General features: G+C 41.0%; 1 protein-coding gene across 2 annotated transcripts in view; it reads left to right on the forward strand.

The window, feature by feature from the left end:
- The first annotated feature begins 1422 nt into the window (after positions 1–1422).
- The window catches only part of ESCO1 (establishment of sister chromatid cohesion N-acetyltransferase 1), an 80799-nt gene continuing 63911 nt past the window's right edge, over positions 1423–18310 (forward strand). For both annotated transcript variants that reach the window (XM_034996178.1, XM_034996180.1), the window contains exon 1: positions 1423–1634. The gene's annotated coding sequence lies outside the window, so the exon portion shown is untranslated. The remainder of the gene's footprint in view (positions 1635–18310) is intronic.

Below are 18310 nucleotides of genomic sequence, written 5' to 3' on the forward strand. Positions count from 1 at the left end.
CTTTTTGTGGTGAGAACAATTAAGATCTAGGGGTGCCTGGGGAGCTCAGTTGGTTGGGTGTCTGCCTTTGGCTCAGGTCATGATCCCAAGGTCCTGGGATCCAGTGCTGCATTGCCTTGGGCTCCCTGCTCAGGAGAGAGTTGGCTTCTCTCTCTCCCTCTGCCCCTCTGCTCGTGTTCTCTCTCACTTGCTCTCACTCTCTCTCAAATAAATAAGTAAGATCTTAAAAAAAAAAAAAGAAGCCTATTTTGTGGGAATGGAAACTTGTAAATATGGTTTGTGTGTGTAAATAAAGCGGTTTACACAGAAAAAGAAATCCCATCAGTTGCCTGACAATCTAAAGGTGAAGGCAAATATAGTTGAGATAGTCTGGTACATAAACCACTTTAATCAGGTTGGTGGTCTACTCCTGACTTGTCTCCTCCTCCCCGATTAAAGTCATTTGGCATATGCCATTAAAGTATATATATATCAGGAACAGGGACTGGGGAGGGGGGCATAGGGAGGTTTTTGCCAAGTAACACAATGTATGGTGATGTGGGCAATGGCCTCACCCATCAATACCTCTGGTTTTGGTTTTTAAACCACAGACTCTTTCCAGACGAAACTGACAAGCAGCTCAATAAAGTTTTGTGGAAGATGTGTCAGAAAATCAGGCTTGATAAACTTAGAGTACATTTTGATTGTACTTAGTTTCATAAAAACAGGTCAGTGAGGGGAGAACACATGTATGATCATCTCCAGATTCTCAAAAGCATGAGTACCGGTTTAACCTAATCTTACAGTTCCGCAAATGAGAATAGCACAGTAAGCGTGTTCAAGAGTGTGGGAACCACGAATACCGGTGATTGAAACCTGTGTTCTATCTTTAGAGGTTTCGAAGAGCCAAAGCTTTGTCTGAACACCCGCCATGACTAAATCTAGTACAATTGCTGTCGACTCCCGTGCGTCCGCACACAAGGAGGAAAGTGTGTAAGGATAAGGTGAAGCCCTGGATTTTTTGGAAGCACTGGAGTGCATTGCAGGGGAAGGAAAGAGAAGGGTCAATTGCCTCCCCTTTTCTTTACATTGGCCCAAGTAAAAGATTAAAGGTATTTGAAACAGAGGTCGCAGAGAGCAGTACCCGCAACCCAAAGTGGGACCAACGAAGAAGCATTTACAAGACAAACCACAGCTACGGGCGTGGGTGCCTTTATTAAAGAGACATCCCCGGGAAGGGCCAGAGGCCGCCGCCTAAGGGCGCCGCCGCTTCCCGGCGAGACGCCCACCCGCGGTGCGCGCACGCGAGGCCTCCCACCGCGCCTGCGCTGAGGGTGTACGCTGGCTTGTTTTTCCTCCGACACCCAGCCGTCCCGGCGGGGGGTGAAAAACTGCGCGACACGCAGCGAGCGTGGCGGCCATCTTCCTCCTCTGGGCACGTCAGCTGAGCCTGTGACGGCTGAAGAGGAGCGTTGCGCAAGCGCGACCAAGACGGTCACAGGTAACTCCCATCTGACGGGCGAGGCGTCGCCGTCGTCGCCGGAAGTTTGGCGTATCTGCGCCGCGGGAGAGGCGGCAGACGAAGCTGTCTCCTGATACCCGGATGTGAGGCGATCCGCTGGCTCGCGTTGGACCCTCGGCCAGGAGTGAGGAAGGTAGGCTAGCTTTCTGACCGTCCTCGCCGCGTGCTGTCGCGCCTCCTGCGTCCTCACCTCCCTCTGCCAGCCTCTCCGGAGAGCTGGACGATTCCCGCCCCCCCCCTTCCTGTCCCACCTTCTGTGTCGTTTTGCATCGTACGCCTCTTCCTACTCCTCTGGTCCGGGCTCCTGGAGCCCCTGGGAGGGAGTGGGCGGCTCGAAGACACTGTCGCCTGAGGTAGGCAGTCAGCCTGCGCGTCTCGGCTGCCCAGTCGCCTCATCACCTGCCACTGCTGGGTAGGCAGAGGTAATAAGGGGCCATGACCGAGGACCGCGGGTCAGGCCAGGGCTCTCAAGGCGGCTGAGAGGGCATCCAGAACCCGGAGGTGGCGTGTAGCCATTGCGACTACTGGGGCGGTGTCGGCGCTGGCCCGCAGGTAGCCCCCGGCCTTGTCCCCGCCCCCGGCGTCTTTCCTTCCCCGCGTTTTCCCGGAGCCAGCCCCACCAGCCCTCGCGGAGTTGCGGTTCTTGCGGCTTGCTCCCCTGCCTTCGCCCCGGGCGCCGACCCGACGTGAACTTTGAGGCCTCTGCAGTCTGCGGGGTGTGATGTGGGGATCTTGGAGGGGAGCAGTGGCCCGGGTCCAAGGTCATGGAGTGATTCAGGTTGAACCTGAAAGTCTGGGCACAGGTAGGGCTGCTCTAGAGTAAAAATGGGTGCATTGAAGGCCATAGTGAAGTTTATAGGGATAGATACGAGCAGAAGGGAATTGGGCCCTAAACTGTTAATAAGATTATTTACAACGGGGGTTTGTTTTACTCAGGCAGAATGGGATAGCGAGTCCAAAAATGAGAGAACTCTCCCACCCCCACACTCCCAACCTCTCCCCATCCCCTAGCCCTCACCTCCCCACCCCCGCCTCTAAATGTTGAGTTCTGGAAACCCTGCTGCAGGTACTGTATTTTTCGGGGGTGGGGGGAGCGCAGCGGGGGAGGAGGAAGGAGTTAAATCGTTGTGCTTTGAGAAGTACTGTGAACCTTTAGGTAGTTGAAATGGGAATCTTTCAGCAGGAAGTAATTGGAGCACATAGTATTTAACTAGTATTATCACATGATATTTCAATAAATAATAAGCCTTCACAAAAACCAATAAAAGAGTGCTACTTGGTGGAATAGGAAGATGTGGACGGGTCTTGTTTTTCCTCTAATTTTTAAAAAGCTGGGTAACATGGATTTCAGTTTAAAACCTGGTTGCAGTGAACTCTGGTATATTCAGTGTATCTTTTTATTGGGTCCTTAGTTTCTGCTTTTCATAGGGCATCTACGACAATGGAACTATTTTTAATTTGAAGAACTTAAAAATTCTCATTATGGAATTAGATATGAGAGTAGGATGAAAAGTGCTTGAAAAGCATTAGTTTGGAAGCTGCAAATTTAGGCCTAGAGTATGTGAGGAAATGAGAAAACTCTAACAGACACTTAACCCTTTTAGGCAGAATGCAGTTTTATGCCCCTTAGGTTAGATATGTGACTTTGGAAGTACCCTTCTTAGAACAAAACTTGCCCTGGCTTATGGGCTTTTGTACACCTTAATCATCCTGGCTCAGGAAAATTTTCTATCATTTCCCATTGGCTAGTATTATAATTCTGTAATGAACAGTAATTTTTTTTTTAAGATTTTATTTATTTGACAGAGATAGCGAGAGCAGGAATATGAGTAGGGGGAGTGGGAGAGGGAGAAGCAGGCCTACCGCGGAGCAGGGAGCCCGATGCGGGCTCGATCCCAGCACCCTGGGATCATGACCTGAGCGGAAGGCGGATGCTTAACAACTCAGCCACCCAGGTGCCCCACAATAAATTTTTTTTTAACATCAGACGCATACAAGGCTAGGCATGCTTCGAAAAGGAAGGAAAAAGGGCCCTAATTAATGAATGCCATTACCCCCCATTGCTGGATGGCCTTTTTTTAGCTTGGTAATTTATTACAGCACAATCTGATTGTATTTATTATAATAATTAAGGTAACTAGCATTGCACAATTCAAAATAATGGTTATTTAATAGATAAATATTTTTCCATGACTTTTTGGGGCAGATTTATGTTAGCGTAGAGTTCTATGATTAACCTTTATTGGGAAGTCTAGGTGGTAGTTTGAAATCAACTCCGGTAAAATTGTTATCGTAGATTGTAATTCACTTCAGGACTGTGTTACCCCTTCAGCAGCTCAGATTTTTCTGTGCATCTTTTTCTTGGCACAGTGAAAGTTCTTTGGCTCTATTTCTGCATAAGTTCTATATTACAGCTGTATCATACTACTGTAGTTACTTTTGGCAGATGGATAATTCTGTTAACTTCACCATCCTTTTTTTTGAGGGGGCAATATCTTATGCTTAATTGCATTATAGTACATCTGAAGAAAGCAAGATTTATGTCCTCTGTTTTCTACAGCTTTAAACATTTGTGGCTGCATATGTGAGATTCACAGAGATGAAAACTCAATGTAAATAAAAATGGGGTATTAAGTATTACTTTAAAGAAGTGGTTCTCAGGGGCGCCTGGGCGGCTCAGTTGTTAAGCATCTGCCTTCGGCTCAGGTCATGATCCCAGGGTCCTGGGATCCAGCCCTGCATGGGGCTCCCTGCTCAGTGGGAAGTCTGCTTCTCCCTCTCCCACTCCCCCGCTTGTGTTCCCTCTCTCGCTGTCAAATAAATAAAATCTTTAAACAAAAAAAGAAAAGAAGTGTTTCTCAGACTTTTTGGTTAGGATCCCTTTACACTCTTAAAAATGATGTAGGACTTAAGTAGCTTTTGTTTATATGGTTTATATCTATTGGTAATTATTGTATTCTAAGTTAATTTAAATATATTAATTCATTTAAAAATAGCTAACAAACTAATTACAGGTTACATAAATAATTTTTTTTTTTTTTAAGATTTTATTTATTTGACAGAAAGAGACATAGTGAGAGAGGGAACACAAGCAGAGGGACTGGGAGAGGGAGAGGCAGGCTTCCCGCTGAGCAGGGAGCCTGATGTGGGGCTCGATCCCAGGACCCTGGGATCATGACCTGAGCCGAAGGCAGACGCTTAATGACTGAGCAACCCAGGCGCCCCATAAATAATATTTTTTATTAAAAAACTATTTTCCAAAACAAAAAAAATTTAGTGAAAAAATGGCAACTGTTTTACAATTTTGTAAATCTCTTTAATATTTGGCCTGATAGAAGACAGCTGGATTTTCCTATCAGTTTTTGCATTCAGTCATATGTTGTTCTGGTTGGAGTGTATGAAGAAAATTCAGCTTCACACCAATATGTTGGGAGGGGTACTTTAATAATCTTTTCAGATAATTGTTTCAGATAATCAGATAATTCAGATATTCTTCTTTGATTCTACAACAAAAGTCAAGTGGTAATTTCTTAAAGGGTACTTTCAATGTGGAATCTGAAATGCCTCTATATACTTTTTGTACAGTGTTGTGTTAAAATTCATTGGTGTGTTTTGCACTTTGATCTTTTATTCAAGAATGATTTTGATCTAATGAACCCCCTGAAAGGATCTTTGGAATCCCCATAGTCCCCATATCACACCTTGAGAACTGTTGCTTTAATGTAAATAATTCAACAGTTTAGAATTAATGTAGTTATTGAAGCTGAAAGGGATAATGATAATATGGAAATGAAGTTGTTAAGTGAAAATTATTAGTGGTGGCGCCTGGGTGGCTCAGTCGTTAAGCGTCTACCTTCGGCTCAGGTCATGATCCCAGGGTCCTGGGATTGAGCCCCGCATCAGGCTCCCTGCTCCGCAGGAAGCCTGTTTCTCCCTCTCCTACTCCCCCTGCTTGTGTTCTCTCTCTCTCTCTCTCTCTCTCTCGCTGTGTCTCTCTCTGTCAAATAAATAAACAAAATCTTAAAAAAAAAATTATTAGTATACTTAACAGGTGCTTATGATGTGCCAGGAGCTCTTCTAAGGACTTTTTTTTTTTTAATTTAATTTATTTATTTGAGAGAGAGAGAGCACAAGCAGAAGGAGGGGCAGAGGGAGAGGGAGAAGCAGACTTCCCCCTGAGCAGGGAACCTGACACGGGGCTGCATCCCAGGACCCTGGGATCATGACGTGAGCCAAAGACAGACGCTTAACTGACTGACCCATCCAGGTGCCACCTCTGAGGACTTTATATTAGGAAATGTTTCTTTTGTATCCTTTTTAGTGATGGTTAAGAGAAAGGCAAATATAATTTAACTTATTTTTTTTCCTACAGATAGTACAGTCTTTCTGATGTATGTTATTTATAATGCAGATATAGTTCTATTTTATTTTATGTTTTTTAAGTAAGCTCCAGGTCCCAACATGGGCTTTGAAGTTAACCACCTGGAGATCAAGTGTTGCATGCTCTCTTGACTTAGCCAGCCAGGTGCTATCTATCTATTCATTTATTTTATTTTATTTTTTTACTTTTTAATCTTTTGCTTATTTATTATTTTTATTATTTTTTCAAGTAAGCTCTAGGTCCCAATGCAGGGCTTGAAAATCACCACCCTGAGGTCAAGAGTCACGATATAGTTCCATTTTAGAGGATATATACTACTTAAATAACTTTTCTGTAAGGTTTTTGAGGACAGGAATATGCCTAGCCCCAGCATCTGTCACTGGGTATATTTAAAATATATAGTCTTAGAATTTTTTAGCTCAGAAAATTCAGTTATTGAATAAAACAAATCATGGGAAATTTTAAGAAGATAATCCTGTTAACATGAAAATTTGGAATTTATTATTTATTTTAAAGATTTATTTATTTGTCAGAGAGAGGGAGAGAGCGTGCACGCACACGTGCGCACAAGCAGGGAGAACAGCAGGCAGAGGCACACACAACAGGGAGAAGCAGGCTCCCCGCTGAGCAAGGAGCCTGACTCCATCCCAGGACCCTGAGATCATGACCTGAGCTGAAGGCAGATACTTAACCAACTGAGCCACCCAGGCATCCCTTGAAATTTATTTTGTTAAATTAGTTCAACAGGTATTTGAAAGTTTATCACTAAGTGAAGTCACTAAGTGAGGCTTCTTTTCTTTTCTTTTTTTTAAAGATTTTATTTATTGAGAGAGCAAGATCAAGCACGAGCAGGGGAAGGGTCAGAGGGAAAGAGAGAGAGGGAGAAAGCAGAATTCTCGCCGAGCGTGGACCCCAATGCAGGACTCCATCCCAGGACCCTGAGATCATGACCTGAGCGGAAGTCAGATTCCTAACTAACTGAGCCACCCAGGCGTCCTAAGTGAGACTTTTTTCAAGAAAAAAAAAAATAGATAATTTTCAGAACACAAATTTAGGCTTATTTTAAAAGTTTAGTGCATATTAAAATCTTTGTTTTGGGGCGCCTGGGTGGCTCAGTTAGTTAAGCGACTGCCTTCGGCTCAGGTCATGATCCTGGAGTCCCGGGGATGGAGTCTCGCATCGGACTCCCTGCTCAGCAGGGAGTCTGCCTCTCCCTCTGATCCTCCCCCCTCTCATGCTCTCTCTCTCTGTCTCATTCTCTCTCTCAAATAAATAAATAAAATCTTTAAAAAAATAAATAAATAAAATCTTTGTTTCATATTCACTTTTTGGTAACTGCTTATGGAGCTATAACTTACCCTTAATAGAGTTCAGTAGTTCTTAGAATATTAACAGAATTATGCAGCCATTACCAATGTTTAACTTAAAAGATTTTATTTATTTGAGAGAGTGAATGAGAGCGAGCATGAGGGGGGTTGAGGAGAGGAAGAAGCAGACTCCCCACTGAGCAGGGAGCCTGGGATCATGACCTGAGCTGAAGGCAGACGCTTAACTGGCTGAGCCACCCAGGTGCCCCTCTAATGTCTAATTTTAGAATAATTTTTATCACCCCAAGAAGAAGCCCCATGCCTATATTAGTATGTCACTCCTCATTTCATTTTCTTCCTAGCCCCTTACTACCACCAGTTTATCTGTTGTTATAGATTTGTCTGTTCTGGACATTTCATATTAATTGAATCATACAACATGTGGCCTTTTGTGACCAGCTTCTTTTACTTAACATAATGTGTGTTTTTTTTTTTTAATTTTTTAATTAATTTATTTGACCTAAAGAGAGACAGTGAGAGAGGGAACACAAGTGGGGGAGTGGGAGAAGAAGAAGCAGGCCTCCTGCTGAGCAGGGAGCCTAATGCCGGGCTCCATCCCAGGACCCTGGGACCATGACCTGAGCCAAAGGCAGAAGCCCAATGACTGAGCCACCCAGGCGCCCCTAGCATAATGTTTTTAAGGTTAATTCATGTAGCTTGTATGAATACTTTATTCTTGTCTATGGCTAAATAACATTGGTAAGACGTGTATAACACATTTTGTTTATCTATTTATCAGTTGATGGACATTTAGATTGTGTCCACTTTTTGACTATTACGAATAATGCTGCTATGAACATTTGTGTACAGGTTATTATGTAGATGTATTCAGATTCACTTTCAAGCTTTCCCAATATATTTTACATAGATATAAACAGTATATTGTTTTTTTATTTCATAGCTGATAAGCATGTTCATTTTTGATGTGGAAGATATAAGTGTTGTATAAACATATAAGTAAAATGTAAAAGTATTCCTTTTTTCTTTGTGTACTCTTTCATCTCCATCTTTACCACTATTGATGCTTTAATGTATATGCTTTTAGTGTGTTTTTTCTGTGTTAGCACAGTTGTATATGACACATTCATTAATGTCTTTCTTGGAAAATCATATTTATGCAGGTTGTATACCTTTTATTTCTAATGATTATCAAAATTCTTTTTTTGTTTTTTAAAGAGTTTATCTATTAGAGAGAGAGCATGAGCAGGGTGAGGGAGAGGAGCAGAGGGAGAGGGAGAAGCAGACCTCCTGCTGAGCAGGGAGTCTGACTTGAGGCTCAATCCCAGTACCCCAGATGATCATGACCTGAGCTGTAGGCAGTTAACCAACTGAGCCACCCAGATTATCAGAATTCTTTGTTGGCATTTTATTTTTGCTTTTTTGGGCATTTGGGCTGTTCTGGGTATTTTTGTAATGTAAATGCTGCTTTTTCATCATTGCTGTCATTATATAGTTTTGTTTTTTTTTTTTACTCTATTTTCCTGATGTGGGTGGATGGTGGTGTAATAAATTGTGGAGGATGAACATAGTAGAATGACAGTTGAGTTTAAGGTGCCTTTAAGAAATCAGGATAGAGATGTCCAGTAGGCTGTTGGGTATTTGAATAGCACTAGGGATGGAGATTTTGTTGGGGATATGAGTTTGTATCTTAACAGCTTACAGGTAGTAATTGGAAGTATATGTATAGAAGAAATTAGTGAGTGTCTTTTATAATGAGAGGACAAAACCTTGGGGAATGCTAATTTATAAGAGGTTGGTAGAGGAAGAGTTTTAAAAATTAAGAAAGTTGTCCATGGGCACCTGGGTGGCTCAGTCATTAAGCATCTGCCTTCAGCTCAGGTCATGATCCCAGGGTCCTGGGATCGAGCCCCGCATCGGGTTCCCTGCTCAGCGGGAAGCCTGCTTCTCCCTCTCCCACTCCCCCTCTTGTGTTCCCTCTTTCGCTGTGTCTCTCTCTGTCAAATAAATATAAAAAAAAAAATCTTAAAAAAAAAAAAAAGTTGTCCATGTCTGGGTTTTTTTTTTTTCTTTGTAAGCTCTATGCCCTGTGTAGGGCTTGAACTCACACACAACCCCGAGATCAAGAGTTGCATGCTCTACTGATTGAGCCCCCCTCCTTTTTTATTTATTTTTTATTTTTTTTTATTTTTATTTTTATTTTTTTTTAAGATTTTATTTATTTATTTGACAGAGACAGAGAGAGCACGAACACAAGCAGGGGGAGTGGGAGAGGGAGAAGCAGGCTTCCCGCTGAGCAGGGAGCCTGATGTGGGACTCGATCCCAGGACTCTGGGATCATGACCTGAGCTGAAGGCAGCCGCTTAACGACTGAGCCACCCAGGCGCCCCTGAGCCCCCCTCCTTTTTTAATGTAAACTCTAACCCCAACGTGGGGCTCAGACTTATAACCTCAACATCAAGAGTCACACGCTCTACCAACGGAGCCAGCCAGGCGCTACCATGTCTAGCTTTTTTAGAGTTTTAACTAATGTTGAATTTTAGTGAATCACTGTTACCAATTTATTGAGAAAATTAACAGCAGTTTTACAATTTGTTTTTCTATCAAGGAGACTAATTCCGAAAATAATTTTTTTAAAGATTTTTTTTTTAATATTTTATTAATTTATTTGACAGAGAGAGACACAGCGAGAGAAGGAACACAAGCAGGGGAGTGGGAGAGGGAGAAGCAGGCTTCCCACGGAGCAGGGAGCCTGATGTGGGGCTCGATCCCAGGACCCCGGGATCATGACCTGAGCCGAAGGCAGACGCTGAACCGACTGAGCCACCCAGGCACCCTTTTTTTTAAAGATTTTATTTATCTATTTGACAGAGACACAGCAAGAGAGGGAACACAAGCAGGGGGAGTGGGAAAGGGAGAGGCAGGCTTCCTGGGGAGCAAGGAGCCTGACACGGGGCTCAATCCCAGGACCCTGGGATTGTGACCTGAGCCAAAGGCAGACGCTTAATGACTGAGCCACCCAGGCACCCCGCCCCCGAAAATAATTTTTACAATGATAGTTCTGCTTTTCTTTTCAGGATAAATATTACTTGATGATAGTGGGTATCTTGTTGCTAAAATTATTGATTGGGGCGTATAGTCTTTTTTTTAGTTTTGTTGTTTTTAAATTTTTGATCCTCAGTCATATATGCCACTTAAAATAAATTGGTGAGCGTGTTACCCACATGTTTTGGAGCCATTTGTGTAATAGATTAAAGCTTTGAATGTTTGGAAAAATTTGTACCTTGCGTTATTGTGTGTGTTTTCTGTTGCATTCTCTGTTAGTGGTGTATTGATGCTTCAGTTGTGACATTTTGTATGTTTTTGGTTAGCAGTAATTAGTTTAAACTTTGTTACTTAAAATATTTTTTATTTTTATTTTTTTATTATTATTTTTTTATTTGAGAGAGAGAATGAGATAGAGAGAGAGCATGAGAGGGGGGAGGGTCAGAGGGAGAAGCAGACTCCCTGCCGAGCAGGGAGCCCGATGCGGGACTCGATCCCGGGACTCCAGGATCATGACCTGAGCCGAAGGCAGTTGCTTAACCAACTGAGCCACCCAGGCGCCCTTAAAATATTTTTTAATCTCTAAGTATTTTGGGGGTGTTTTAGAATGTGAGGAATACTTGGATTACCTTAAACCGTGGGTGAATGAATTGGCAGGATAAACAGAGAAATAAGAAAGAGAAGACTCTGCTTATAGAGCCAGATTTTGTGGAAGAAAAGAAAGGAATCACCAAACACTAGGCCTTACAGAAACTTGAACATTGTGCAGGACTCAGAAAATTGCTGAGAATAGTGCAGTTCCAGCCTTTGGCTTACCTAGCAGACACTACTGCTAGAGGAATTAAAACAAGGTAAGTCAAATGCTCAAATAAGGGTGATTTTTCCTCTCAGGGGTCATTTGTTATTGTCTGAAGAATATTTGATTTTTAGAATTGAGGGTGGAATTGAAAGGTGTACTGATTTGGATTCTAAAGTAAATCTTTTGGTGGAGTTAACTGCACTTTGAGATGGTTAGAAGTTCCCAGTGATGTTTGAAATATCAAGAACAGATTGGATAAAATAGTCCTAAGGTGGTTTTATTTTATGAAGTGTTTTTCTGGTGAGGGGGTTACATTGATGTGGTAGAGTAATTATTTTTATTTGACTGGCTGGTGCCCTCTATTTTTTTTTTTTTTTTTTAAAGATTTTATTTATTTATTTGAGAGAGAGAAAGCATGAGGTGGGGAGGGTCAGAGGGAGAAGCAGACTCCTCGCCGAGCAAGGAGCCCGATGCGGGACTCGATCCCGGGACTACAGGATCATGACCTGAGCCGAAGGCAGTCGCTTAACCAACTGAGCCACCCAGGCGCCCTAGAATTCTTAAAATTCAGTCATCTCTATATTTCTTTTATCAGTTTTACTTGGTAGTGGTAGACCATTTGGCTATGCTCATGTTCTGTTAAAAATGCCAATTTGTGGGGCACCTGGGTGGCTCAGTCGGTTAAGCAACTGCCTTCGGCTCAGGTCATGATCTCAGGGTCCTGGGATTGAGCCCTGCATCAGGCTCTCTGCTCGGCGGGAGGCCTGCTTCTCCCTCTCCCACTCCCCGTTGTCTCTCTCTCTCTGTCAAATAAATAAATAAAATCTTTTTTAAAGAAAGCCAATTTTCTTTAATTTAGGTTTTTTATACTCTTTTTGTATATGAAGTGTGTGGTGCACGTGCATGTGTATGTACACTACTTTTGGTATCAAAACAAATTTTTGTATTATTTTGGGTAACTTGTCTTTTACTGCATTCTGGAACAACAACAACAAAAATATCAGTTGTTTGAAAGCAGAGCTGTTCCCTTTGTCTGGAACACTTTTCAGCCTTAGGTGGGAATATGCTTAATGCATCCAAGAAATAATAACAAGGGAGCCAACCTAACTGGACCAGAGTTAGTAGGGACAAAACTAGGAAGTAGTAGTTAACATTGAGCCTTTGCTTTTACTCTGATTGAGATGAGAAGTCACTGAAGGGTTTTGAGCAGAGAAATAACAGAGCCTGATTTAAGTTTTAAAAGATCACTGTGGCTGTTGGGTGGAGAAGCTCAAGTGAGGAGGAAGTAGGGAAGGAGGAACAAGGCTGAAGACAGAGTTAGGAATTCAGAAGCTGTTGGCAAAAATCCAGGTGAAGGGAGTAATGGTGACTTGGACCTGGGTAGTAATGGTGGAGATTTTAGGTGGTCAGATTTTGGATGTGTTTTGAAGGTAGACAGGATTTGTTGATGATCAAATTGATTAAATAAGTTCTAAGAGAAGAATTGGGGATGATTCCAAAGTTTAATTCTAGACACTTACGGATGAACTTGACATTTACTGAGATGAGGAAAATCCTTCGGAAGCTTTAGGTTTAGGAGGCAAGATTGGGAGTTCAGATGTTAAAGTTTCAGATGTTTAGTAGCCCAATAATAAACTCTCTCTCTGGGTAGTATTCCTACTAATTTAATTTTTTTGTACTTGAATTATATTCTTTTCTAGACTTAAAAAAATCTGTTCTGATTTTTTTTGACTTATTGAGTCAATTGGGGTAAATAATTTTCAGAACTTTAATTTTGGTGAGATTTTAGAATAGATTGTATGTATACTCTGAATTAAAAAAAATGGCTAAAAGCTTTGTATGTCAATAAAGCAGACCTATTGAATGCCAGGATACATTGACAGAAATGCAATAAGATTGGAGAATTTTCTCAAAATTTTCAAAGTAAATCTTGTGTGTTTTTATTTATTTATTTATTTATCTGACAGAGTTACAGCGAGAGAGGGAACACATGAGGGGGGAGTGGGAGAGGGAGAAGCAGGCTTCCTGCCGAGCAGGGAGCCCGATGCGGGGCTTGAACCCAGTACCCTGGGATCATGACCTGAGCCAAAGGCAGACGCTTAACGACTGAGCTACCCAGGCACCCTCTTGTGTGTTTTGAAAGCCAAACTGCACTAAAAGCCTTACAGTGACAAATAACATTCCACTCCTAATCTTTCCCCATCTCCTAGTACCTTTCTCCAGGAGCTACCACTTTTATTCTTCTAGCTGTTACTCTTAGTATCTAGCTCTATATTTTTGGTAGTATGCAGTAACTGCTGTATTTTGATTTGTGAGTTTCAGATGTTACTGATTTTCTGCCTCAACAGTTAAAAATTTAGCTCTCTTACTTTCTTCCCCATATCCCCTTAAGAGAGTTCCATTTCAGTTATTGGTTAAAACACTAGTGAGTGGTGTTATAACTATGTAAATATTGTTTACTGTGGAGCTAAGTGTTCTCCTGTAACTGTATTCCCCTCCCCTTCTTATCGCCTGGAGTTAGTAATTGCCTTGCTTTTTTTTTTTTTTTTAAGTTTTTATTTATTTGAGAGAGGGCCTGAGCACCAGTAGGGGGAGGGGCAGAGGAAGAGGGAGAAGCTGAAGCAGACTCCCCGCTGAGCAGGGAGCCAGATGAGGGGCTGATGCCAGACTTGATCCCAGGAGACTGGGATCATAACCTGAACCAGAGACAGACACTCAACCGACTGAGCCACCCAGACGTCCCTGCCTTGCTTTTCTTTTGCCTAATTTTTTAAGATGCTAGGGCAATTTTTCTCCCAAATGTCATAGGCCTGGCAGTAGTATTTTTCATTCTCAAAACGAAGGCCAGTCGCTTTTCTGTGTGCATGCCCACTAGCCTCAAGGTTCATTTTGGGATTCTTCAGCTGTCTATTTCATTACAGATTGGTTGCTCTTTTGGCCCGTTCTCCAAAGTGTTTGTGCAATTGATACTGCCACTAGCAGCACTCTACCAACATTTTGTCTTTTCTTTTCTTTCTTTTTCTTTTTTTTTAAATTTTTTTAAAAGATTTTATTTATTTATTTGAGAGAGAGAGAGAGAGAATGAGAGAGAGAACATGAGAGGGGGGAGGGTCAGAGGGAGAAGCAGACTCCCTGCCGAGCAGGGAGCCCGATGTGGGGCTCGATCCTGGGACTCCAGGATCATGACCTGAGCCGAAGGCAGTCGTTTAACCAACTGAGCCACCCAGGCGCCCAACATTTTGTCTTTTCTAACTTTAAAATTTTAGCTGTTGTGGTGGTTGTCCATTGCCCTATTGGATTTCTTTCTCCTCCTTTTTGTGATGAACTTGAACAAGTTTCTTGTTTTTTTTTCTTCAGTTGGCCATTTCATTAATTTGTAGGATTTTAAAAAATATAATCTTTGCCCCCCACCACCTAGTTCTCTCTCTCGCTCACTCTTTCTCAAATAAATAAATTTTTTAAAATAAATAAATAAATAAAATATACAATTCTCAAGTTGACATATGTAGTCCCCTAATTAACAAATATAAGGGAAAATGGAGAAATCCAAAATCATAACTGATTTTGTAAGTTCTGTTTCACCTTCACATTTTCTGTCTATAATCAAGCTGTTTGGCATTGACTTTAGTACAGATATGAAATAGGGATTCATTTTTACTTTTTTCTCCACTATTTGTTCCTGCACTGTTTCTTTTAAAAATCTATTTTCCCAGCTTTTTACTATTTATCATAAACCAGTTGACCACACATACATGAGTCTGATTCTGGGCATTCTGCTTTGCGTCATTGGTCTGTTCCATTGTTCTATTTGTCTATCCTTGAATCAGTATAACACATTACTATGGCTTTATTGATTTTATTAATTGCTGACGTCTGGTATGGCAGTTCACCTATCTTGTGGTTTTTTTAGGGTATGATTTTTTATGCTATGTAGAATAGATTTTCTTAATTTCAGACGTGGGCATTTTCTATTTAGAGTTTTGGGGTTATTCATTTCTATAAATTGCATTGTGATCAGAAAACATACTGTATGGTATCATATCTTGGATGTTTGTGGAGATTCACTTTAGGTCCTGTATTTGGGGTCGTTTTTGTAAGTGTTTAATGTGTGCTTGAAAAGAATGTGTTTTGCAGTTGTTGGGAAAATACTGTATGTGTATCCATTAAGTCAAGTTTAAAATTGTTTTGTTTAGATATTCTGTATAATTAGTGGGGGTGGTTTTGGTTTTTTGTCTGCTTGTTACATCAGTTGCTGAGAAGAGTGTGTCCAAGTGTCTCAGTTATGATTTTGGATTTCTCCATTTTTCCTTATATTTGTCAATTAGGGAACTACATATGTCAAGTTGAGAATTGTATATTTTATTTATTTATTTATTTATTTAAAAAGATTTTATTTATTTGAGAAAGAGTGAGCGAGAGAGAGAGAACTAGTCGGTGGGGGAAGAGGCAGAGTGAGAGGGAGAAGCAGATCTCCTGCTGAGCAGGGAGCCTGACCCCAGGACCCTGGGATCATGACCTGAGCCGAAGGCAGATGCTTAACCAACTGAGCCACCCAGGCACCCCAAGAACTATGTATTTTTAGTTTATGTCCTTAGATGGGTGCAGTTTGAAATTGTTAGAGCTTCCTGTTAAATTGAAGCCTTATCATTATGTTCCTCTTTAATATTGGCTTTTCTCTTAAAGTTGCTTTGGTATTAATGTAGATATACAGACCTTCTTTTGGTTAATATTTGTATTCTCTATTTGTCCCTTACGCCTCTCTTCATTTTTATGCTCTAAGTACATCTCATAATCTCGATTTATCTGGAGGATTTTATCCATGGGCATGTAATGTGATTTCTGATATATTTGGGGTTATATCTGTTTTTATTTCATGCTATTTGTTGTATGTTTTTCTCTTTTTGTCATTAAAATCTTACCAGTTTTGGGGGTAATGTCAATTCAGTCATATTTTTCACCTGCAACTTAAAATATTAGCTACCACATTCGCCTTTCATATATGGTAGAGAAGGAGGAGGGGGAAAAGAAACAACATAAAACAGCTGCTGTGGGCCTCTCTTCTTCAAGTGGTCATGAAGCCTAAATTAATAATAATAGGTACCAGTTGAGTCACTGTGTTGTACATCTGAAATTAATATAACATTGTATGTTAACTATACTTTAATAACAAAAATTTTAAAAATACAAATAAAAAAACAGTAGTGGTTACCTTGTCATTTACCTGTTTGATTTTGGTTTCTGCCAACACTGGACTGGATGAGTTGTTCTCAGTTTGGTTGGGGATATACATTCTGTGGGATCTGAGGTCTTTGTAGTCCTAACTTTGTTGTCCTTTGACCAGGGTATTAGATAAGCGTTCTAAGAGGTGCCCCAGTGATTCTCCTGGGTTCCAGAAGTAGTCCTCTTTGCTCTCCATGTATCAGTCACACATGACTGCCTTCTTTGCCTTTTAATGTATTGGTATGATGACCTCCAAGTGAACAGGGCTCAGTCTCAGCATCCAATTTTCAGAATTATGATGGTGTTTGCAGACTTGACCCAAGAGTATTAATTAGGGTATAGCTGAGCCGTGTGAGTAGAGTAGATTCAATCTTGCAATCCTCCCTCAACCATTTGGACTTTTTCAGTATACCTGGGAATGTGGGCATTTCTGCCTCATTGACTAGGCTGCTATTGAGGCTAAGCTTCCCTTAATTAATCTGACAGACTATTTAGTACAGCTTCCATGTGCTCAAGAGCAGGAGTTGATAAACTACTTTGTCACTTAGGCCAACTTTGGCTCCACTCCCACATCCCCCAAAATGGTTTAACATATTTTTAAGGGTTGTAAAAAAAATAAACAAAACAATCTCAGTTTGGACTAGCCACATTTCAAGTGCTTAGTAGCTACACATTGCTAATTGGTAATCATATTGGACAGTCCAGCTCTAGATTCCTCTTTCTCAAACTGTGCTCTTCAGAATAGCTTTAGAGACCACTGTCCTAGTGGGCAGATGTTGACTAAGGTGTGTGAGCTTGGTGGGTAGTGAGTAGCACAGCAACTTTTCGTCCTCCCTTCTGCTTGTTCCTATACCCATTTCTTCTAAACATGATTTTATATTTTTTAGATAAATTTCCAAGGCTAAAATATTTAGAAAATTACTGCCCATGAGTGGGCTTAGTGTTGAACTTTCCCTATAGATTTTGAGGCAACTATTCTTGAGGCATTTTGCAGTTTTCAGGGTTCTAATGCCAGTAGATAATGGGCTCTCCAACTCTAAGATACCATGGATCTTTTTGTGGTCAAATCAATCATGTGTAAATTGACAAATAGTTACTATTTGATAACTGGGGTACAAAAATGATTTGAAACTTAAAGAGGAGGACATATGTTTCATAAACATACTTGCTATATAACTAATAAATCCTGTATTTAGAGGTATAATATACATTTGTGCATTGAATAAAGTGCTTGTTGGGGGCATAAAAAAGAAGGCACTGTTCCTCACTGGAGGAAATGACTTTTTTTCCTGAATATATAATATTTACATACCTAGTATGATTTTGTTTTGTTTTGTTTTAAATTGTTTTTTTATGGGGGGCACCTGGCTGGCTCACTTGGTAGAGCATGCAACCCTGATCTCAGGGTTGTGAGTTCAAGTACTACATTGGGCAAAGAGCTTAGTTTAAAAAAAAAAAAAAAAGGACTTAAAAAAAAAAAGTAAATTATTTTTTAATGTGCTGTATTCAATGTGAAAATGCTTCCACTTGTTAGGTATTGCTTTTGCTATTTTGTGAAGAGAAAAACTTGTTATTTATTAGTAATTTATATTTAAAAGCCAATCAGGGGTGCCTGGGTGGCTCCGTTGGTTATGTGTCTGCCTTCAGCTCAGGTCATGATCCCAGGGTAGGGCTTCCTGCTCAGTGGGGAGCCTGCTTCTCCCTCTTCCTCTGCCACTCCCCCTGCTTGTGCTCTCTCACTTTCTCTCTCTCTGTCAAATAAATAAAATGTTTAAAAAAAATAAAAGCTAATCAAAGCCATATTATATTTAATATTCCTAATTTCTAAGAAAAAGATCTCCATCCCTGCAAGCATTTTTACAAAATGGCTTTTTTGAAGTATATTTTACATTTAATATAATCCACAGATTGATTGTTAAGTTTGGTAAGTTTGGGCATGTAAACACTTGTGAAGCTACCACTCCGATCAAGATAAAGGACATTTCCATCATCCCTAGAAGGTACCTTGGAACCTATTCATTTATGTTCCTGACTCCACT

This window comes from Mirounga leonina, unplaced genomic scaffold (assembly GCF_011800145.1).
Source record: "Mirounga leonina isolate KUSES-001 unplaced genomic scaffold, KU_Mleo_1.0 Mir_93, whole genome shotgun sequence".
Taxonomy (NCBI): Eukaryota; Metazoa; Chordata; class Mammalia; order Carnivora; family Phocidae; genus Mirounga; species Mirounga leonina.